A 24,051-nucleotide genomic window follows, 5' to 3' on the forward strand; every position below is an offset into this window, starting at 1 on the left:
AGATATTAAATCATACTAAGATTTCTAAAACACTTACCCTGGTACACTGATTTCAATAGGTAGACTCAGGAATGCATATTCTACACTGCTTTATAATGTAATTTCAAAATCATGACTGGCTAAACAGTGTTTTTCCTAGAACTGGGTAACTTGACAACCCTGTGATTAAGTTAAGGACAACTTAAACTGAGTGAAATTGAAAGAAATGAGATTACATACCTTATAGAAATCGCTAGTGGTGTGGTTAAGACTCTAGAAAGTAATGATTTAAGTAGGATTTGGTTCACGGCAAGAATCCTTTAATGTAAATGGAAGAAGCTGTGACAAGTCAGGACTTTGCTGTTCAAACTGTCTAAAAAAGAGAGCCAGTCTTTGTCAGAGAAATCAAAAGCCAAGTATACACTTTTACAAAGACCAGCTGTTATGTTTATGTTGTTTATTATTTAATTCTGTTTAAATGTTATCTTGTTAATCATTCATGTCAATTGATTATGTCCTTGTAAATGTTCTACTGCATTTTGTATGCTAGCCATCGATGATTAATACTTTAATTCCTTTTTCATTTTTTGGAATAAAAATTGCAATAAAAAAAACCTTTCAGAATAAGTAGGCACCATGGTTTCCTTTCCAGCCAAAAAAAGGAGTAAATTGAGCCTTCTAATTAAAGAAAGCTCATCTATATAGGTTTGAAGAAATTCACATACTAAAGTGTTCTATAAAAAGCTTTTAACTATGACTGACTGAGTTAAAATATACAAGGGGTGCTGAAAAGTTACCAGCTCAACCAAGTAACTTCCTAAATTCTGAGTGTTATTTTGCCACTGTAGCTGAAAAGAGTGTTATCTTATTTCATTAAGTGCAGAAACGAAATTCTCTGTTTTCACATTGTTACAGATCATTGATTGAACCATATCCACAACATTCTCATCTTGGTTGGGCTGAGAACTTTTCAGCACCACCTCATACACATATACCAAGAACCATGTCCTCCACTGACCTTCCTGTCAGTAAGGGTTGGTACTATGGTATTGCACTTTCAATCACAAAGAACAGGCAGGTCACAATGGACCTACATATGCCTTGTGATTGAAAATCAAATTTACAAGTCCATGTATGGAACAGAGTAGAACCAGGACTGAAATTGCCTGTTCCTTATTTATTAATTTTTATAGCCTGAGCTCCCCAGGAGCCCAGAATGGGTTACAGTAAAATAAAATTAGGTACTTAGAACTTCCCTATCTGTCCTGAAGGCTCAAAATCTAGCTAAAGTTCCTGAGTAAAACAATTAATAAAATAGAAAAGATATAACAAAATTCCAAGAAGGGTACAATTCAAATAATAAAAAAAAGACATAAAAATAATAAAAGTAAAGTAAATTTAAAAAAACCTCAAAGTCCCAAAGCAAAACAGATGAGGTGAAGTTCATCCAGCAGCAACAGGATCTCCAACTACAGGGGAGCAGTACATCACACCCGACACTGGCAAGTAGGGCCCCCGACCGAGGTAGCTGAAGGCAGCAGATGGCGGGACACAGACTCCACAACACAGTCAGCAAGAAGACAACTACAACCCCAGAGCTAATCCTAGCCTGGCACTAAACATCAGCCAGCAACACCTGATTTCCGCCGACGTGCAGCTCCAGTCCATCCCAGCTCAACGTCTTCCAAGATGTGCCACCCCGATAAGCAGACATCACCATCTGGCAGCTCCCCACTGCACTTCTCTGCAGCACACCACCAAGCACCAACAGCTATTAAAATCATTGCCGGAAGAGGGACAGCAGCAGGGCTGATTCATCAGGATCTCTGGCTGTGTGATGTCTCCAATCATTGCAGGGCCCTCTAACTTCAAGGGCCGTCCTCTCTCCAGAAGCACAGCCTTTGAGCTCTCTCCGATGCGCCATCCTCTCGACAAGCTGACTGTAGGGAGCAACATTCCCCCTCCACCATTACCTGGACAGTGTGGTGCTGTTTATCTTTCTTGCAATGCAACAAATCTAGATTTGCAACCAATTATACATGTTGCACAATATGGTTGGTAAGTAAGGCTGGTACTGGGCAGACTTGCACGGTCTGTTTCCCCTATATGGTAATTCAGTTTAGAATGGTCTTGAAAGGGCTTTGAGAGAAACTCCAGTAATTTTTAATTTGAGGATCGTGCCGGACAGACTTTTATGGTCTGTATCCCACAAATGACGAGATGGTTTGGATAGACTGGAGAGGGATTGGACAGCAATTCCAGTAGTTGGAACCTAAGGACAGTGCCTAGTGGACTTCTATGATCTATGTCACAGAATGCCAAGGAAAGACAAGTAAATCATTAATTAATAATGAGCATGACTGTTGGGCAGACTGGATGGACTGCTTAGGTCTTTATCTCTATCACTTACTATGATAATTAAACTAGTGATTTACTGTAAGGTTAGTGGGAGCTAGTTTATAAATGCATTGAGTACAAAAAAAAATAAAAAAGAATTACTCAAATATTCAATACTCCATCTTTTATATATTGTCTTCTACCTGAGCCATGTAAAAAAAGTAACTTGTTCTACATTTTTATCTAGCTTAATAACGAGAACTGAAAAGCAATTGTAAGCATGAGCCATATATATATGTTTAAACAGACTGTTTAGTAGTAAAATGGTTTGAAACCAATCTGTGCCTCCAATCTTACCTGCCAATTTTTCCTTATTAAGCGAGTCATCAAACAAGAATATCTGTAAATTGCAAACAAATATGATAAAAATGTCCTTTAATAGAGTATTACAAAGAAGATAAGGCTTAACAGGGCACTACTTGCTGATGTTCACTAGAGAAAACAACAAACAAGGGAATTTGGCGTTAAACTGGTAAATAGCATAGAAGATTTGTGACTTTCTTGATTTTTCTAAATGTTAGTAATAATAATGATAATAACTTTATTTTTTATGTACCACTTAACCAAAAATGGTTCTAGGCAGTGTACAACAAATAAGCACAAGTCATACAGTGGAGATATAGGGATGTGCATTTGTTAGCATGCTTTAAAAACTGAATCTACAAGGCATCGATTTAATGCATGTAACCTACAAATTAACATGCATAAAACTGATCTGCACCTTTAAAAATTCTATAATCCATTAATCACTTTTAAAAAAATCTCTAAAACCCAATAAAATCACTTAGAACATAAGAACATAAGCAATGCCTCTGATGGGTCAGACCTGAGGTCCATCGTGCCCAGCAGTCTGCTCACATGGCGGCCCAACAGGTCCAGGACCTGTGCAGTAATCCTCTATCTATATTCTTCTATCCCCTTTTCCAGCAGGAAATTGTCCAATCCTTTCTTAAACACCAGTACCATACTCTGCCCTATTACGTCCTCTGGAAGCGCATTCCAGGTGTCTACCATACGCTGGGTAAAGAAGAATTTCCTAGCATTCATTTTGAATCTGTCCCCTTTCAACTTTTCCAAATGCCCTCTTCTTTTATTTTTTGAAAGTTTGAAGAATCTGTCCCTCTCTACTCTCTCTATGCCCTTCATGATCTTATAAGTCTCTATCATATCCCCTCTAAGTCTCCTCTTCTCTAGGGAAAAGAGACCCAGTTTCTCCAATCTCTCAGCATATGAAAGGTTTTCTATCTCTTTTATCAGATGTGTCACTCTCCTCTGAACCCTCTCGAGTAACGCTATGTCCTTCTTAAGGTACGGCAACCAATATTGGATGCAGTATTCCAGATGCAGGTGCACTATTACCCGATACAACGGCAGGATAACTTCTTTCGTTCTGGTTGTAATACCCTTCTTGATTATACCTAGCATTCTATCCGCTCTCTTAGCGACTGCTGTGCACTGTGCCATCGGCTTCATTGTCATGTCCACCATTACCCCAAGTCCCTTTCAATAACATCCCTCCCATCGTATAGTTGTACCTCGGGTTTCTGCTTCCCACATGCAAAACTTTACATTTCTCAACATTGAACTTCATCTGCCATCTCGTCGCCCATTCCCCTAGTTTGTTCAAGTCCCTTTGCAATTCTTCGCAGTCCTCTTTATAATAATAATAATAATAATAACTTTATTTTTCTATACCGCCACTGTCAGACGACTTCTAGGCGGTTTACATAGTAAGAAGGCTGGACATTCAGCGAATATTAAAGGTTTTAAAACAGTACAAAACAAAACAATAGATCCACATACAATACGATACTATACAATACCGTGAGTCTGAATAACAATACTATACATTAAGTCTAAATACAATACTATACATTAAGTCTAAATACAATATCGTACAAAGAGTCTAAATGCAATACAATAGTTTAGATGCGAAAGTTACGTATTAATTGATTGGAGATCTAAGGGTAATGAGTGTCTGAGGGATTTAGAACAACCAAGAGTTGGAGTTCTGGGTTCGAGGAGATCAAGGTATGAGGGGTTTGTAGAGAGAGAGAAAATGCGTTTAATGGGGAGAGGAGACCTGGTGGCGTTGGGGACCGTTTTAGTCAATGTATTTTGCGAATAGGGCAGTTTTGATTGTTTTGCGGAATGCATTATAAGTTACATTGGGTTCGATTATGTGGTTTTTCAGCCAGATTTGCTGTCTGTTCGCTTGGAACTTAAAGGTTCTATCCAGGAAGGCTTTGTATCTGCAGCCTGTAATCTTTGGGTATGCAAAGATGTTTTTGTTCCTGGTCGTTCTTGTGGGGTTGTGTAGGGTGAAGTGTGTTTGTAGATATGAAGGTGCTATTCCCCAGGCTTGTTTAAAACAGGTGCAAGCAAATTTGAATATAATTCGCGCTTCTATTGGAAGCCAATGCAGTTTTTTATAGTAGGGGCTGATGTGGTCGTTTTTTCTTAGTCCGAAAATTAGGCGGACGGCGGTGTTTTGTATGAGTCTTAGTTTTTTGATTGTTTTTTGTGGGATGCCCAGATATATGATGTTGCAATAATCAAGAAGGGATAGGGTCAGTGCTTGTACCAGCAACCTGAATGATGTAGGGTCAAAGTATTTTTTTATGGTTCTTAGTTTCCATAACGTGTAAAAGCATTTTTTGACTAGTGAGTTTGTGTGGTCAGTCATAGTTAGATGAGTGTCTAGCGTGATACCTAGTATTTTTATGTTTTTGGAAATTGGGTATTCGTGGTTGTTTATTTTTATCGATGTATTCGTAATTTTGTCATTAGGACTAGCCAGAAAGACTTTTGTTTTCTCTGCGTTTAGTTTTAGTTTGAAGTTGTTGGTCCATTTATTGATTTCGGTCATTGTGTATGAGAGGTTATCTACAATTTCTTTTGTGATGTCGTTTAAGGGTATAAGGATGGATATGTCGTCGGTGTAAATGTAGTGTATTAAATTTAATTTTTGTAGTAGGTGGCCTAAGGAGGCGATATAGATATTGAAAAGTGTGGGTGATAGGGGGGAACCTTGAGGCACGCCTGATGGGTTTTTCCATGGTTTGGAGTAGTTTCCATTGCCAATTACTCTGTAGGATCTGTTTGTTAGGAATTCTTGGAACCATTTCTTTGCCTTTCCTGATATTCCCATTGCTTCAAGGCACAGTAGCATGATTTCATGGTCTACCAAATCGAACGCACTGCTGAGATCTAATTGTAGGATCAGTGCGCTTTTGCCTTTACTGAAGAGATCATAGAGGTGGTTCAGTAAGGAGGCTAGGACAGTTTCAGTGTTGTATCCTTTCCTGAATCCTGATTGGTGTTCGCTAAGGAGGTTAAATTTGTCCAGGTAGTTGACTAATTGAAGGTTGACCAGTCCTTCCTGTATCTTTGTGAAGAGGGGAATGCTTGCTATGGGTCTGAAATTGGTTGTCAAGGCTGAGGAGGCTTTCTGGTCTTTGGGGATTGGGGTGATTAGTATGTGACCCATTTTTTTGTTTAATGTTCCGCTTGTAAGGGTGGATGTTAGCCATGCAAAAAGTTCCTTTTTAAATTCTAGGGGGGCAACTGTCATGATTTTAGGGGGACATGCATCAAGTAGGCAGTTAGATTTGGTGTACTTGTTAAATAAATTCAGGAATTGCTGCCAGTTTGGGTATTCAAGGTGGTCCCATATCATGTCTACCTTGGTGTCTTGGTCGTGGGGTTCCAGGAATTGAGGAGCATTTGTTGTGGTCGTGGGTAGTGTTGCTCTTAGCTCTGTGATTTTATTTTGAAATAAATTGGCTAGGGTTTGTGCCGATGGAGTGGGCTCAGTGTCCTTTTTCAGTATTTGTGTTGTGTCGGTTATGGTTTTTACTAGTTTGAATAATTCTTTGCTGTTTATTTTTGAAGTACCAATTTTGAAGTACCAATAGTCCGAGCTCCACTAAATAGTTTGGTGTCATCCGCAAATTTTATTATCTCACACTTCGTCCCTGTTTCTAGATCATTTATGAATATATTAAATAGCAGCGGTTTCCCGGGTTACCTCTTGATCCCTTTTTAAAGATGGGCGTGATGTTGGCTATCTTCCAATCCTCCAGGATCACGCCTGTTTTCAGGGATAGGTTGCAAATTTGCTGCAGCAGTTCCGCTATCTCCTCCTTTAATTCCTTCAGAACCCTTGGATGGATTCTGTCCGGACCCGAGGATTTGTCAATTTTTAGTTTTTCTATCTGCCTGCGCACATCTTCAAGGCTCACTTCCATGGATGTTAGTTTTTCTACTTGATTTCCATTGAAGAATTGCTCAGGTTCCGGTATGTTGGTTGTGTATTTGTTTGTAAATACAGACGAAAAGAACATGTTAAGTCTTTCCGCGACTTCTTTCTCCTCCTTCACCACTCCCTTCCTGTCTCTGTCGTCTAGCGGTCCCACCTCCTCCCTAGCCGGCTGCTTCCCTTTAACATATCTAAAGAACGGTTTGAAATTTCGTGCTTCCCTGGCTAGCCTCTCTTCATACTCTCTTTTGGCTTTTAGAACCACACGGTGACATTCTTTTTGATACTTCCTGTGCTCTTTCCAGTTCCCTTCAGTTTTGTCCTTTTTCCATTTCCTGAATGAATTTTTCTTATTGCCTATCGCTTCCTTTACTATTTTAGTTAACCACGCAGGGTCTTTTGTTTGACTCCTTTTGCACCCCTTTCTGAATCGGGATATACAGATTTTGCGCCTCGCTCACTGAGTCCTTGAAAAAAGACCAAGCATGTTCTACCGTTTGCCATTTTTTGGAAGTGTTCCTAAGTTTCTTCCTTACCATTTCCCTCACTGCTTCGTAGTTGCCTTTCCTGAATTTAAAAGTTGTCGCTATGGTTCTCTTTCCTTTCGGTTTTCCTACCTCAACCTTAAGAACATAAGAACATAAGAAGTTGCCTTCGCTGAGGCAGACCAGAGGTCCATCTTGCCCAGCGGTCCGCTCCCGCGGTGGCCCATCAGGCCTAATTGCCTGAACAGTGTCCCTGTCTAATTTTGTAACTGCCTCTAAACCTATCCCTATATCCTACCTCTAATCCTATCCCTATAACCTACCTCTACTCCTATCTGTACCCCTCAATCCCTTTGTCCTCCAGGTACCTATCCAATCCTTCTTTGAAGCCTTGTAGCGTGCTCCTGCTTATCACATCCTCCGGTAGCGCGTTCCATATATCCACCACCCTCTGGGTGAAAAAGAACTTCCTGGCGTTTGTTCTAAACCACCCCCTTTCAATTTCTCTGAGTGCACCCTTGTGCTTGTGGTTCCCCATAATTTGAAAAATCTGTCCCTGTCTACTCTTTCTATGCCCTTCATGATCTTGAAGGTTTCTATCATGTCTCCTCTAAGTCTCCGCTTCTCCAGGGAGAAAAGCCCCAGCTTTTTCAGTCTGTCAGTATATGAAAGGTCCTCCATACCCTTTATTAGCTTAGTTGCTCTTCTCTGGACTCTCTCAAGTACCGCCATGTCCTTCTTGAGGTACGGCAACCAGTACTGGACACAGTACTCCAGGTGCAGGCACACCATTGCACGATACAGTGGCAGGATGACTTCCTTCGTCCTGGTCGTGATACCCTTCTTAATGATTCCCAACATTCTGTTCGCCTTCCTTGAGGCTATGGCGCACTGCGCTGACGTCTTCAATGATGTGTCTACCATCACTCCCAGGTCTCTTTCAAGGTTACTCACCCCTAGCGGTGAACCCCCCCATTTTGTAAGTGAACATCGGGTTCTTTTTCCCTACATGCATGACCTTGCATTTCCCTATGTTGAAGCTCATTTGCCACTTTTTGGCCCACTCCTCCAGCGCTGTCAGATCCTTTTGGAGATCTTCGCAGTCCTCCGTGTTATCAACCCTGCTGTATAGTTTGGTGTCATCCGCAAATTTAATAACCTCACATTTTGTGCCTGCCTCCAGGTCGTTAATAAATATATTGAACAGGAGCGGTCCCAGCACTGACCCCTGCGGAACTCCGCTCGTGACCCATTGCCAGTCTGAGTAATGTCCCTTTATTCCAACCCTTTGTTTCCTGTCCTCCAGCCAGTTTTTGATCCATCGGTGGACCTCTCCTTGCACCCCGTGGTTCCATAGCTTCCTTAGCAGTCTTTCGTGTGGTACCTTGTCGAAGACTTTTTGGAAGTCAAGGTAAATGATGTCTATAGATTCCCCTTTATCCACCTGGCTGTTTACCCCCTCAAAGAAGTATAGTAAGTTTGAGAGGCCTGTCCTGCCCTTGCAGAAGCCATGCTGGCTCGGCTTTAGCTGCCCAGTGTTTTCGATGTGTTCCCAGATGCTGTCTTTAATCAGCGCTTCCATCATCTTTCCTGGGACCGAGGTTAAGCTCACCGGCCTGTAGTTTCCTGGGTCTCTCCTTGAGCCTTTCTTGAAGATGGGCGTGACAATTGCTATTTTCCAGTCTTCCGGAATCTCTCCAGTTTTTAAGGATAGGTTGTATATTTGTCGAAGTGGCTCAGCTATTTTGTTCCTTAGTTCCTTGAGTACCCTTGGGTGGATGCCGTCCGGACCTGGCAATTTGTCGCTCTTTAGCCTGTCTATCTGCCTGAGGACATCCGCCTTGCTCACCTCTAGTTGGACCAGATTTTCATTCTGGTCTCCTTTTACGATCTCCTCGGATTCCGGAATGTTGGTTGTGTCCTCCTTCGTGAAAACTGAAGTGAAGAACTCGTTTAACCTGTCAGCTATCTCCTTTTCCTCTTTTACCACTCCCTTTCTGTCTCCATCATCCAAGGGTCTCACTTCTTCCCTTGCTGGTTGCTTCCCCTTGACGTACCTGAAGAATGATTTGAAGTTTGTTGCTTCCCCTGCCAGTCTCTCTTCATATTCTCTTTTTGCTTTCCTAACCACTCGGTGACACTCCTTTTGGTGTGTTTTGTGCTCCTTTCGGTTGCCCTCCGATTGGTCCTTTTTCCATTTTTTGAATGATGCCTTCTTGTCACTTATTGCCTTTTTCACTGCATTTGTTATCCACACTGGGTTTTTCGTTCTATTTTTATTGCACCCTTTCCTGAACTTGGGGAAGCACAGGTTTTGTGCTTCGTGCACCGTGACCTTGAGTAAGGTCCAGGCTTTTTCTACGGACTCCATCTTCCTTGTGGTGTCCTTGAGTTTCTTTCCCACCATTTTCCTCATGGCATCATAATTCCCTTTTTTGAAGTTCAGTGCTGTCGTTGTAGTTCTTTTCACCTTGGATGATCCAATTTCTAGCCTGTACTGGATCGTGTTGTGGTCGCTGTTTCCTAGTGAGGCTAGTACCGCCACCTCCTTAGCGGGTCTGGTGAAGATTAGGTCAAGAGTGGCATCTCCCCGTGTTGGTTCCGTGACCAGCTGTTCCATGAAACAGTCCCTCGTGACCTCCAGGAATTTGGTCTCCCTCATGCAGTTTGAGGGCCCAATACTCCAGTCTATTCCCGGGTAGTTGAAGTCCCCCATCACCACCACACTTCCGCTTTTGCATACCTGCCCCAGTTCAGCCTCCAGATCCTGATCGATTTCTTCCGTTTGTCCCGGTGGGCGATAGTACAGACCCAATTTTATGTCTGCTCCAGGTCCTCCGGATAGATTAACCCATAGTGATTCCAAGTCATCCGCCCTTGCTGTTGTTTCCATCCTGGTTAAAGGTAAGAAATCCTTTATATATAGCGCTATTCCTCCACCCTTTTTGTGTGACCTATCTCTCCTGTAGAGTTTGAACCCTGGTAAAGCCACATCCCATTTATTGTCATCTGTCCACCACGTTTCTGTGACTCCAATTATGTCTAGGCCCTTTTTGTTGGCTAAGACTTCCAGCTCTCCCATTTTAGCCCTTAGGCTCCTAGCATTAGTATATAGGCAATGTAAGTCCCGGTTGTTCGCCTTTCCTGCTGGCTTCCCTCATGGATTAGCACTCCTGGCGACCCCCTCGTGAGTTGACAGTCCCCAAGCCTCGTCTCAGTCATCCTCCTCCTGTGGTGTGTCTGTTTCGTCCTCAGCGTGTTTCCTCATTTTTGGTTGTCCCTCTGGATTCCGTTGTTCTCTCTTAGTCCTGTTTGCCAATTTCATTTGTGTCCTAGACCCCCAGCAATTTGTCCTTAGGTCCTTCTTCAAAAATTTCCTACCCAGTCCTGAGCCCTCTTTTACAGTGTCCTTGCTCAATGTCCTTGGCCCTGTGAATCTGCATTGCGTCCTTAGGACCTTTTCCCAAAATATTCCACTCAGTCCCGATCCCCTTTTTACAATGTCCTTGGCCCTGGGCCCCTGTGTTGCATCCAAAAATTCCCACTAAGTCCCGAGCCCTCTTTTACAATGTCCTTGCCCAGTATCCTTATTTGATACTTTTGTCCGATGTGTCAGATCGACTGTCGGCTTTCCCCTCTTTTTCAGTTTAAAGCCAAATCTGATGCTCTGGACGTTGCGTGCCAGCATCCTCGTCCCAGTCGTGCTCAGGTGCAGTCCGTCTCTCCTGTAGAGCTTATTCTTTCCCAAGAAAGTTGTCCAGTTCCGAACAAAAAGGAAACCCTCCTCTTCGCACCATCTCCTGAGCTAACCATTTATTGCTTGTAGTTCACTCTGCCTCCCTGCGTCCGCTCTTGGTACTGGCAGGATCTCTGAGAAGGCTATCTTCCTTGCCCTCAGTTTCAGTTTCCTCCCCAGGATCCTGAACTGATCAGTTAGTGCAGTCCTGTTGTAGTTCCTCCTGCTGACGTCGTTGGTTCCAACATGGATTACTACAGCTGTCTCCTCCATCTCGGCCCCTTCCAGAATCCTCTCAAATGATGTCCTTTGTCCTTGCTCCCGGGAGACATGTCACTAATTGGTCCTCTCTCCCTCCAGCTATGTGACTGTCCACTCCTCTCAGGATTGAATCCCTCACCACGACAGCAGATCTCCCCTTCTTCAACTGTCTCTTTGGTCTCAGTTCTATGTCAGTGGCGCAGTCCGCTATTCCTACCTCCGGGTTTTGTTGGGTCTCCTCCTCATCTGCCTGTCCAGATTCTCCGCAAGGTCCTATTCCCATGGTGTCTGGTGGATTATGTCATCCGACTGGTAGTTCTCCCCTGATGTGCTGATGGTCCTGTGCCTCCACCATCCTGCAGGCCTCCTCGATGAATCTCTTGAGCTCTCTAACTTGTTCCGTGATGTGGTCTTCTCTGGCGGTGTCCTCAGTTGCCCAGCACTGTTCCTCTATGGTGCACAGTCCCTCCAGTTCCTGTACTTGAACCTGCAGTCTCCCGACCTCCTTCTTCAGGCTATCCAGTTCCTGACATCGACTGCATATGTACGCCTGCCTCCCGGAGGGGAGGTAGTCATACATATGACATTTGATGCAGTATACTGGGTAGCTCCTCTGGGTTCCTGTAGCCTCCATTTCTTTATCTTTGCTTCTATGGTCCCTCGGTGATTGGGAGTGGTGCCTGGAATGCAGCTAGCTGAAAAAGAGAAGAGAAGAGAAGAAAAGTACCTTGGTTTTATTTTTTTAGAAGTTAGATTTGCTAGATTTGCTGCTGGGCTGCCTGGGCTCCTTCTCAAGGCTCCTTTGCAAAGGCGCTCTCGCTAAGGCGAGCGCCTTTGCCGCTTGCCTTTGCCGTGCGCCGAACAGTTGTGCGCCGTTGGCTCCCCTCCTTTTAAGGGGGGGAGTCCGGGCACCGACGCTGCTGTGACGCGGTGCGGGTGGGCGGAGCTACCTCTCGCTACCCGCTCCGCGCTGCCGCTAGCCCCTGCTTCCTCCTCTGACCAGAAATCGCCTCCTTTCCTCTCCCTCTGACTCTCCTGCTTCCTCAGCCGCTGCCTACCCTCGCTGCCTCCACGCGCTGAGAACTTGATCATATTATAATCGCTGTTTCCCAATGGTCCCACTACTTCCACTTCCTTTGCAGGTCCCCTTAACCCATTTAGGATTAGATCCAGAGTGGCATTTCCTCTCGTCGGTTCTCTAACAAGCTGTTCCATGAAGCAATCTTGTGTAGCCTCCAGGAATTCTGTCTCCCTAGCGCATCTTGAGCTTCCAAGACTCCAGTCTATTCCGGGGTAGTTGAAGTCTCCCATAATAACCGTGTTACCGCTTTTGCATTCTCGCTTCATCTTAGCTTCCATTTCTTTATCGATATCTCCGGTTTGCCCAGGTGGACGATAGTATAGGCCCACCTTTATTTCATGTCCTTTCCTATCTGGTATTTTAACCCATAGTGATTCCAGCTTGTTGGTCGTCTCCGCTGTGTCCATTCTTGTCGATTGTATGCTTTCTTTTATGTATAGGGCTATTCCACCTCCTTTCTGTCCTGACCTATCCTGGCGATAGAGCTTGTACCCCAGCAGTGCTGTATCTCATTTGCTTTCCTCATTCCACCATGTTTCAGAGATTCCAATAATGTCTATATCCTCTGCATTGGCCATGGCTTCTAGTTCCCCCATTTTGTTTCTTAGGCTCCTTGCATTAGTATATATGCAATTTAGATCCTGGCATTTTGTTGTCTTCATTTCCTTTTCCTGTGCTTCGGTTTTTAGTGTCTTCTCTTTTGCTACAATCTCTCTAACCTCCTCTTGTGGGTTAGTTGACTCCTGTAATTTGTCCCTTGTTTCTTCCCAGCCTTGTTTCCCCTTAGTATCTTCACAGGATACCTTATTCCGAATCATCGACGTTTCTTTTTACTAAGGGTGTTCTAACAGTTTTAGCACACATTAACAATGTTAATGTGTAATTTGTTAGTGTGTGTTAAGAAGCTCATTAAAAAAAGAGAAATGTACAAAATATGATATAACGAGGAAATAGACAGTGTACTGGGATATCTGTAGCATTACCCAGTGGTACAGAGGATTGGGTAACTAGAATCGCCAGCGAGATCTGATAAAACACGTACAGGCAGAAGGGTAAAGCAGGTTTTTACCAGTGAGGCTTTTATTTTTCCAGTACTCAGTTGTAGCAAAGCTTATATCACCAATGTACTCTACAAGGTTATTAATTTAAGGTCAAAACTGGGGCAGAAACTATATGAAGCCCTCTACTTTGGCACACAACCCTTGCAGTAATGTCAGGACTGGAATCCTGCTAGAGCTGGGTCTTGGGTTTAAACTCAGTTTACTCCAACAGCACAGTTCATGCCAAATTAGCAGGCTCCCCCAAATCCTCCACTCAAGTTTATTAATCCCCCATCAGACCCCAAGACTAAGCTATAGTTCAGCATAGTCATTAAAAGATTCTTTCACCTTCAGAACAACACAGTTTTTAAAGGTCTTTAGCTTGCAGCACAAACCGGACAGCATTTCAGTCTTTGACAGCAGAACCAAAACTTCTAAAAAGGAATACTGAGGTTTACCTATCTGTCAGTTTTATGCTGGCCAGGGAGTTTGCTGAAAGACTTCCTTAAACAAGAGTGTAATCTGCCCACCTCCCTCCCATGGATGGATTTCTCATATGTTCTCCTATTCAAGCTCACCAGGTTAGGTAGATGATCCATCCCTCACCCCCACCCCAGCTGAGTACAGTCAGCAAAACATGTTTCAGTTCATTTCAAAATAAAACACAGTCCCAGGCTTAAATCTTTCTGTTCCCAAAATTCTCCAGCTTGAATTCCAACCAAGTACCTTTGCTCTCTGTGCTCTGCTGGCCTCTCCTGCTGTAAACAGTTCTCTGTTAACTTTATCCAATCAATTATCCAGGATCACTCAGGGTTTGTAGAACCGACTTTCTTCACTTTCTGGATTTCTTTAGACATCAGGCTCAGGTAGTTCCAGGCACATCCCTCCCCCTTCTTCTGATCAAGTTAACCTGCTTTTGTCTAGGAGTTGAGAAAATTCTGGAGTAACTCCTCTCAGGGTCTCACCCCTGATTATGTCAGGAACCTCCTCTGGGACCTCCCTCTTCTCTGGGCAAGAGATAAAAAAAAAAAATTACAAAAAAACTTAATGCGGCTTGATAAAAGAGGGCCATAATTTTGCTCAACTTATCATTTAGGATGCCTGATGACAGTTCTGATGAACATTGCTAAACCTAAGAATCACTGAGATGGGTGTTTTACCACTGACTAAAGGGACAGGTTCACTATCGCTATAAGCAAAATTCACTCTGTGTAATTTATGCTGGCTTTTACAAAGCATGCATATTGTAAGTAGTGGGTTATCTCTCTCAAAAAGTTGGGAGCTCTAGTCACAACTAAGCTAATAGGTCAGTGACCATAAGAATATGTTTTGTATTAGAGAACCTCGCCGGGTCAACGCTATCTGAACCCACTTAGATAAGTTCTCATTATTATATTTTTTGAACTCAAACTCATAGAATTCATATAGTAGTTGGAGAATATTCACTTTATTGGACATTTAAGGACATTTAACTCAAGTGTTTCTCAATAAGCACTCTCTATTACCTTTTTACTCAAAATGGTGCAATGATTGATTCTATAAAAAACGCCTTTTAGGGGTTTTGTACCCCAAATTGAAGTTTTTTTTCCATCTTGGATTCTGAGCACCTTTACTCGTTTAAAAAGGTATTTAAAGTAGCCTGTTCCTTTACTAGTTGTTTGCCTTGTATTAGAGAATGACATGGGGACAAATTTTCCCTGTCCCCACAGGATATCTCTATCCCCATCCCGTCCTGTCCCCGTGAGCTCTGTCCCTGCCCCATTCCTGCAAGCTCTGTCCTTATCTGCACAAGCTTCAAAAACTTTAAAATCATAAGTGTTCAAGGCTTGTGCGGTAAAGGCAGAACTTGCAGAAATGGGACAGAACTCACAGGGGCAGAATGGGATATTGAGATCCTATGGGTATGAGGACAAATTTGTCCCCATGTCATTCTAAGTTTAAGTTTTTAAGTTTTACTAAGTTTATTATTAAAATGTGATTGAACGCTTATCAATAGTTCTAAGCGATTTTACAAGTTAACAAATGGTGTCAGGTCAAAAGCGCGCTGGGACTAAGGCGCGCGCCGCACAAAATTACTGTTTTTACGGCTCCGACGGGGGGGGGGGCATGGGGGGGAACCCCCCCCCACTTTACTTAATAGAGATCGTGCCGTGTTGTGGGGGAGTTGTGGGGGGTGTGGGGGGTTGTAACCCCCCCCCCACATTTTACTGAAAACTTCACTTTTTCCCTGTTTTTAGGGAAAAAGTTAAGTTTACAGTAAAATGTGGAGGGTTACAACCCCCCAAACCCCCCACAACGCTGGCGCCATCTCTATTAAGTAAACTGGGGGGGCTCCCCAACAAAACCCCCCGTCGGAGCCCCTAAAAACTGTAATTTTCTTTGGTGCGCGCCTCCGTCTTGCGCTCAGTTGTCGGCGCGCGCCTTTGTCTTTCGCCGAGTTGTCTATGAACCTAACAAATAGGGGATACAATATTATCGATATATAAAATCACATGTACAAAACAGAACAAAAATAACTAACCAACAACAAAAGGCGAGAGGGAGGAACTACAATTCTTAATAGGATAGAAAACATTTAAGGTAATAACATCAGGAAGGGGGAAAAAAGAAAGAAGGCTAAGCTTAAAATCCTAATTAAATTGATGATCAGCTGACTTATTTGATGTTTTGGAAAACAGAAAGTAGACAAGGTGATGATGGCAGTCTAAGATTCATGCAGCCTGGTGGCACTCAGTGTGAGCAGTGAAGAGCAAACACAAGACTTTTTCAATCATCTGATTCTTTCCAGATTTCTCTTCTGCATAGGCCCCCACATCACGGCCCACATCTTTTCTGTATTTTAAAATCAAAGAGTGGAAAGGTGAGAAAGGAGAACTCTATGGCCCTGAGCGCATCATCGCAGTCTAGAAACTAGCAGGTTGATGCTTTGACCTGAAGGAAAATAGTTGAATAAGCTTTGTAGCATCTTCATATAATTTTGCCCATGTTTGCCAAATTAAAGTACCGTGTTTCTCCGAAAATAAGCCCTACCCCGAAAATAAGCCCTAGCATCATTTTTGGGGTAGGACTTAATATAAGCCCTACCCCAAAAATAAGCCCTAGTCCCGGGATTCACCAGCAACTCTTCAACCCGATCCCCCTCCCCCGCACAGCTGAACCCCTGCTGATCCTCCATCCTTCCCTCCCCACTGACCGCGAGTGAGCTCTACCTTCAACCGAAGCAGCGTCGGGCCGGCAGCACTCTAAACAGGCTGCTTGGCCTTGTCAGTCAGGGATTTCACTCTGCCATGTTAGTGATGACGTCAGGGATGGGAAGGATGGATAGAAGCTGGGCAAGGGTTATGCTGCACGAGGGATGAGAGGGAGAGAAGGATAGAAGCTAGGCAAACCTCTGCTGCATAGGGGGATGGGAGGGAGGGAGGGGAGGAAAGATACTGCACATGTGGGGGAAAGGAAAGAGGAAGAATTGGGGTGAAGGAGAGGAAGGGAGAGATGATCATGTGCATATCCCAAAAATAAGACCCAGTGCCTTTTTTGGGACCCAAATGAATATAAGAGTCTGTCTTATTTTCAGGGAAACATGGTAGTAGACTGAGTAAAAGAACAAAGTCAAGACTTTGTTAAACCTATCATGTAGACAATAACTTGAAAAAAAAAGACTAAAACTAAAGAAAAGGGTATGAGATAGGAATGTCTGATAATGTGGAATATAGAAGCTGCCTAAGTACTGCAAGAAAAAGAGGAAAAAATATGGAAAGCAATGAATAAAGTCTGAACTTGAGGGAGGGGAGGCATAACAGGGCCCAGCTCCTCCATGAATTGCTATCTGACCTTATTGCCTGATTGAAAACTTTGTGAATCTATGGCTTTACTGAAGAAAACATGAAGAATTTAAGGAGCAAGACGTTCCTTTTTTCCACAGCTCTTCAATCCAATAAACATTCATACAAACCATTGTGTCTGTTTGGATGTATTACTGTACAGTATATCCTACAGAAAAAGACAGGGTCTAGCATTTGTAAGTCATCTTCCAAGCAGCAAGAATTAAAAAAAAATATATATATTTTTTTATTTCAAATGTATTGTTATCAATAGTTGAATGATGTATGGCAAATTTAACTTCAGCATGCCAAAGCCCAATAATGAAAGAGATGTGGGTGTTTTTTTATGCCTTTCCTGTGTTTTGGAACTTCTGCAGAGATGCTGAGTATTTGCCACTTGAGGAAGAGTAATGAAACATGGTGCTATATCAGGCATCTTTTTTCATATATCAAAACAAGTTATGATTTTTGCTTTCATTTTTGCGGCTGGCTGGCTGTTTTCAGGTAAAGTTTACGGCGATTGCCAGTGGCAGTTGCAGCATGACAGGTTGCCTTTAGCCAGCCGCTGGATCTTCCCTCTGCTGCACACTGCCTCTTCGGATGCAATTTCTTGTTGGTGGGAAGTGGCAGAGGAAAGACCCAGGAATCAGCCAAAGGCAGCTGCCATGCTGCTGCTGGTGTCCAACATACATTTCAGAGGGGAGGGAGCAGTGCCAGACCAGCTGGGAGGGGAAGAAAAGGCTTAACCTGTAGACCAGGTAAGGTCAGAGATAATCTCTGATGCCTTTAACCAGAGCCTTACCTGGTCCAAGGAATTAAGCTAGCCCCGAGTGAAAATGTATTTACCAAGCTTCAGCAGAAGATTATATATTAATTTATTATACAGTATTGTCAATGACGCACCTATTTCATCCATAACACAAGATATAGATCCTCATTAATTTACATATAAGGAAAAAAAAAAAAGTTAAATATTTTTTTTTGAACCGTATCTTCTGGTATATCTCAATATCTCACAGTTAGTCTTCTATACATTCATGATGTTGTTCATTTTCTTTGTATAGTTTAAGGTAAAGCTTCAGTGGCTACATCTGTAGAGAACAAAATCTGTTGTCATACAGAATTCCAATGTAGCTAGCCTCCTCATTGGTCTTGCCTTCGCTATTTCTCTTAAGTTAAATATTCTTATATTCTTAAATTCAGTATATCTTTATATGTTAAATTGATAGTAACTTAGCTTTCTTTATCTGGGCGTTTAAACGGGACTCCGACATGGACCCACGTTTCGCTAAGGCTGTTTCAAGGAGATGTCCCTAAATAAAGAATATATCAAATGATAAATATATTAAAAGACAAAACATTTCATATTATCATTAATCTAACCACTTCTTACCGGTATTCAGAACTGCTGTCAGTCTAGAGTTTATTTGCAACATGGCAGTGGCGTCTGTGTAGCAGTTTAAATATCCCTTCATCACGTGATTTTTTAAGGTAATCAAAACAGAGTAATCTACATAGCAGCGGGAAATTTAAAGTTAAGTAAGAGATGTCCAGTCCACTTCACTATTCAGTCCCATAGGTGTTACAGTATTTAGATCAAAAATCCATTTCTGTTCATGAAAATTTAGAAAACTATCGATGTTACCACCCTCCCACCAAGTTTTTATAACCTCTATAACTCTCATTTAATTTCTTCCATAGTATGGCCTGCCTCCAACCAGTGTGCTACAAGTGAAGCTTGCAAATTTTTTGTATTAATATGAGATTTGTGTTCTGTTAGTCATATTTTTATTGGACGGCTACTCCTACCTATATAGATCTTATTGCAGTGACACAAAATCATATAGACTACATACTTGCTGTTACAATCAGAGTAATCCCTGGCATATAATTCTCTACCTGTATTGGGGTTTACCCACAAGGGTCCATTAAAACTAGTTTCACACCATTGGCAGTTTTTGCAGATAGTATTGAGTCCTTCTCTATAATTCCTTACATTATGTTTCACATTACGGAGAATTTCACCAATATTTTTAGATTGTTTATAAGCAAAAAAAGGACTCTCTAAAGCTTGGATATAATTGCACAATGTGCCAATGCTTTTTTATAATGGCTACAAATTCACCTATCAGTGTAGAAAAAGGATTAACGCACACAATTCTATCAGTTGTTTCTTCATTACGATACTGCAACAAAAGATTTATTTGGGCGTATCGTGTTCTTAAATATGCTTTTTTAATAGAACCTCTAGGGTAGCCTCACTCAATAAATCGGAGTTCTAATAGTTTCGATTGCTTTTTGAATTCAACTAGGGAGCTACATAACCTATGGAGGCTCAGAAATTGGCTGACAGGAAGGTTGTATAAAGTCGCATCTGCCTTCTGTGATCGCCGGATCCAAAAGGGCAACTTCTCTTCCACCCCACTGCTATCCTATCTCCCTTTCCCTGCCTGCTCTTTCCTGATTGGCCTTAATCGCCGCCCCTCCTCTATCCTGCCCTTCTCTGCCTCTCCCTAACCCTTAGTCTCGCCCCTTCTCGCAACAGCTTCGGCCGATTTGGCCGTGCTCCTCTCTAAACGACATTGGAGCTTGTTATAAACTCTCGAAATATAATAAAGTATTCCGTTCAACAGGTTTTTTATAAAGAGTGGTATGTAATTTATTATTGGTTTTATATATCCATAAGTCCAAAAATTCAATGGAGGTATTATGATGTTTAAGATCAAATTTCAGGTAGGGATTTTGAGCATTAAGCCAATTGTAGAAGATCAGAAATTCATCTAATGTGCCATACCAAAGGAAAAACACATCATCCAGATATCACTTCCAGGTTATCATCTTCTGATAGTATTGGGAGGTGTAAACAACGCTTGTCTCAAATTTAGACATATGCAAAGAGGCCACCAAGGGTCTAGAGTAGCCCCCATGGCTACTCCATGCGTTTGCTCAAAAAAATCTCCATCGTAATAGAAAAAATTATTTTTCATCACCAGTTCAGCCAAGGATACTAGAAAGTCTGTAGTTATTCTCTTATCAGTGTCCTTTTTTTGTTTTAAAGTCTCTTTTATAATCAAAATTGCTTCATCTTGTGGGATGTTCATATACAAAGCATTGACATCCATCGTAACGAGGATCACTGAATCAGCAACTTCTCCTACATCTTCAAGATGACATATCATTTCAGAAGAGTCCTGTATAAATGATACAATTCATTTCACAGAAGGTTGTAGCAGTTTATCAACTAACTGAGACAGAGGTTCTAAAATAAAATTTCTAGTTGAAACAACTGGCCGTCCAGGCGGTGCTGTTAAATTCTTATGTACTTTGGGCAAAAATATATATAAATGGCATGGAAGGATTCTGATTAATAAGAAAAGTTGTGTCTTTAAACGTAAGCATACCTCTAGATGATACTGATTTAACAATTTACTGATACTGATTTAACATTGGAATTCTGTATGACAACAGATTTTGTTCTGTACAGATGTAGCCACTGAGGTCTTACCTTAAACTATACAAATAAAATGAAAGAAAATGAATAACATCATGAATGCATAGAAGACTAATTGTGAGATATACCAGAAGATACGGTTCAAAAAAAATTATTTTAAAAAACGTTTTTTTCCCCCTTATATGTAAATTAATGAGGATCTATATCTTGTATTATGAATGAGTCTTAATGAGAACCTCATTAAAATTGGACTATAAGATTAAGATTGCCTATTATACTTATATGGCACCTAGTTCATCAATATTTTTATTAAGAAGACCATTTGAAAATTGGAATACATGTGAATATTTCTCTTCTACATTTGTCTAAGAAAAGGGTGCAAAATCATTTTATTTATAGCTGTTACACTGCAGTCTTCATTTGATATACTGACAAATTGTTCCTGATGGAGATTGATGTACCTATTTTCAAATTTTTAATGAAAGACAAATAAAACATTTGCTATATAACATCTGATTACAGTAAACACTAATTTTCACTGTAGCAGAATGAGAAAAAAAATTCTGGACTTTATTGCTAAACTTCAGTTAGTAGACAAACTTTTCTATTTACTTTTGGTGTAGCAGTTTTGGACAAGAAAAAGCCCCTCATGGAATTGTTGATGACAATATTCCAGTGTTTATCCTAAGAAGATATGAGTTTCTACTGGATACACCCCCAAACAGCCATAAAAAGATATAAGATATTGACACAGTCTCAGCTGCATTTTGTTAAAGCTTCCAGGAGAGGAACAACAAAGTCTTATTTAAATTACAAAAAACATCACTAGACACACAGAGAAAACAGTGAAGGGTAGGGATAAGCATTCATTTTGGCATTTTCAGTTAGTTAATCTTTATTTATATGACCCAAATGGGGAAGGGGTTGAAATAACCTTAAAATCCATCTGTGTTTCAGCATCACTGCTGAAACACTGGTGCCAGAAAGACAAGAGCTACTTTTGACTGACCAGTATTCCCTTCATTCTTTAACAGGGCACTTAAATTTGTGTGTCAATTGCATATGTAGCTTTATAGGCTAGTGAAGTGTTTTTCAATGCAAGGCTCAGGGTCCAATGACAGTCCTTGGAGACCTCTGGGATAGCCCCCTTCATCATTTAAGATTTTTTTTTCTGCTAAAATATGTTTCTCTATCCAAGCTTTCCACACAAGGAGAAATAACTGCATGCTTGAAGGATATTCTCAACAGATTTAGAAATACAGGGCCAGCTCTCTGCCCCCAACTCTCCTGCTCTCTGCTGAGATTTTATCCTGTCGGCCTGCTCTGCCCCCAATTCTCCTGCTCTCTGCCCCAAGCACTGCCCTGGCCTTCCCCCATAGTGCGAGACCGTGATTTTAAACTGCAGGTTAAAATCACAGGCTCGCTGGACTAAGGTTTTTTAAAAGTCGCTGCTCTTTGACGCATGGTCTGCGCATGCGTCAGGATAGCTATACAGCGATCCGGGCACTTGGTTGCGGACGTGATTCTGATTGCCCTCATTTGCATGAGGGTGATTAGTGAATCAGCCCTCCTGACATGGATCGGATCCCTCATGGATTGGAGCTGAGATGGATAGCCTGGACATACTGGACTAACTTGTGTATGCTGGACAATAAAATATTTGGTCTTGTATCAAGTTTTACTTCAGAAGATATTTCAAAAATATTTCTCTTCAACCAATCTTATTTATATCAGTTAGTGACATTTGTATGGACCTTCTGTTTGTAACTAGGCACCACACTGCCAGTTACTTCATTCTGCATCAGTCCAGATTTATTAAACAACTTTATTTCATTCTTTATTTTTTTTCTTTCTTTCTTTTTTTCATTTTTTAATTTAAAAAACGATGTATCTATTAGTTTTTTTTTTAAAAGTTCACTCAAGCCTAATAGTTTTCATATTCCTATTAGCGCTGCAATTATAGGGAACCCGTTACTTATCTTAACAGTAGACAGTTCCTCCTGCACCTCTCCCAACATGCATGTTTCAACTAGAAACTTTTCTTTAGGAGCAAAGTAAACTGTGGGAGCTATTTTGAAATAGCTATTTTGTGGGAGCTGTTCGAAATAGCTCCCACAAATGTTTACCTCACTCCTGAAGAAAAGTTTCTACTTGAAACATGCATGTCGGGAGAGGTGCAGGAGGAACTGTCTACTGTTAAGATAAGTGACGGGTTCCCTATAATTGCAGCGCTAATAGGAATATGAAAACTATTAGGCTTGAGTGAACTTTTTTAAAAAACTAATAGATACAACGTTTAAAAAAAAAAAAAATGAAAAAATAAAGAAAGAATGAAATAAAGTTGTTTAATAAATCTGGACTGATGTAGAATGAAGTAACTGGCAGTGTGGTGCCTAGTTACAAACAGAAGGTCCATACAAATGTCACTAACTGATATAAATAAGATTGGTTGAAGAGAAATATTTTTGAAATATCTTCTGAAGTAAAACTTGATACAAGACCAAATATTTGATTAATCAACAGGTGATTTTCATTGGGTTGTATATTATGCTGGACAATAAAGACACTTTAACTCATATTTTCCCAGCAGACTAAAAAAGCCTTCCTTTACAAGCTAACCAGGTGAACATATGTATCCTTTTCAAATGCTAACCCTGCTGGCCTTTGCATAAAGTTTTTGTCTCCATTCCCTGCTGGGAGGATACTTCTCCAAGGTTCTGTGGCCATTGTTCCTTTGTGCAGAGCCGTTATCAGTGCTGTATGACATATGCAAGAGTACCTAACATATGCAAGGCCCCCCTAAAGCCATAAAACACCCATAACAAACAACCCCGAAGGACGAAAGGGGAGTAGTGATGTGGGGGCCTGGTACCAAGAAAGGACTTTTAAAACACAGGCTGGATATTTGCTGCCTGTCTCTGAAGCAAGCCATGGGAAACAGGCACGACCAGGGTGCTGGAATGTCACCCTTGCATCTTTGTTTCAACTTTCTGCATAAGACTGTCTACAAGGACGCCATCCTGAAGATGATGTACCTTGTTGTAAAACCACAAATCAGCATCTGCAAGGTGATAAGGATTCCAGACATGGAGGAAGGCAAAGAAAGTTCAAGAGTTGCCCTCTGTTCCTGCTCAGGCACCCCCTCCTGGGAGTAGGGTGGGAGTAAGGGAGGCGTGGACTGGGGGGGAATAGATAGGTATACATATTTATACCAATAGGGAAGCACATGACCAGAGTTTGGGGTTGTGCCTTTTTGGAACAAAGAAAGAATTTCTCTGTATAAAAATCCATGCAGGCACAGGTGAAAATTAGAGAGATCCTCTCAGATATACCGGCGGGGATATGCTATCCCCCTGTCTGGCATATTGGTGTAAGTTCTACTCTCCATTGCATATTCTGAACTGACAATATAATATTTCTTCTGCTATGTCTTTGCTGCTGTAATTATGTAAGTTTTTATACTAACAATAAAAATATTGTCTGTTTTGGAAAATACAATGCCGTCTCGTAGTCATTCCAATGAGGTAAATAAAGTGGCA

At 41.6% G+C, this 24,051-nt stretch overlaps 1 long non-coding RNA gene across 1 annotated transcript; it reads right to left on the reverse strand.

The window, feature by feature from the left end:
* Positions 1-218: 218 nt before the first annotated feature.
* Positions 219-14,110, reverse strand: LOC117347658. Its single transcript, XR_004536815.1, has 3 exons — positions 13,967-14,110; positions 2,674-2,716; positions 219-352 (listed from the first exon to the last, which is right to left on the reverse strand). It is a non-coding gene; the product is annotated as an uncharacterized LOC117347658 (long non-coding RNA).
* Between the last annotated feature and the right edge of the window lie 9,941 nt (positions 14,111-24,051).

This window comes from Geotrypetes seraphini, chromosome 1 (genome assembly GCF_902459505.1).
Source record: "Geotrypetes seraphini chromosome 1, aGeoSer1.1, whole genome shotgun sequence".
NCBI classification, from domain to species: Eukaryota; Metazoa; Chordata; class Amphibia; order Gymnophiona; family Dermophiidae; genus Geotrypetes; species Geotrypetes seraphini.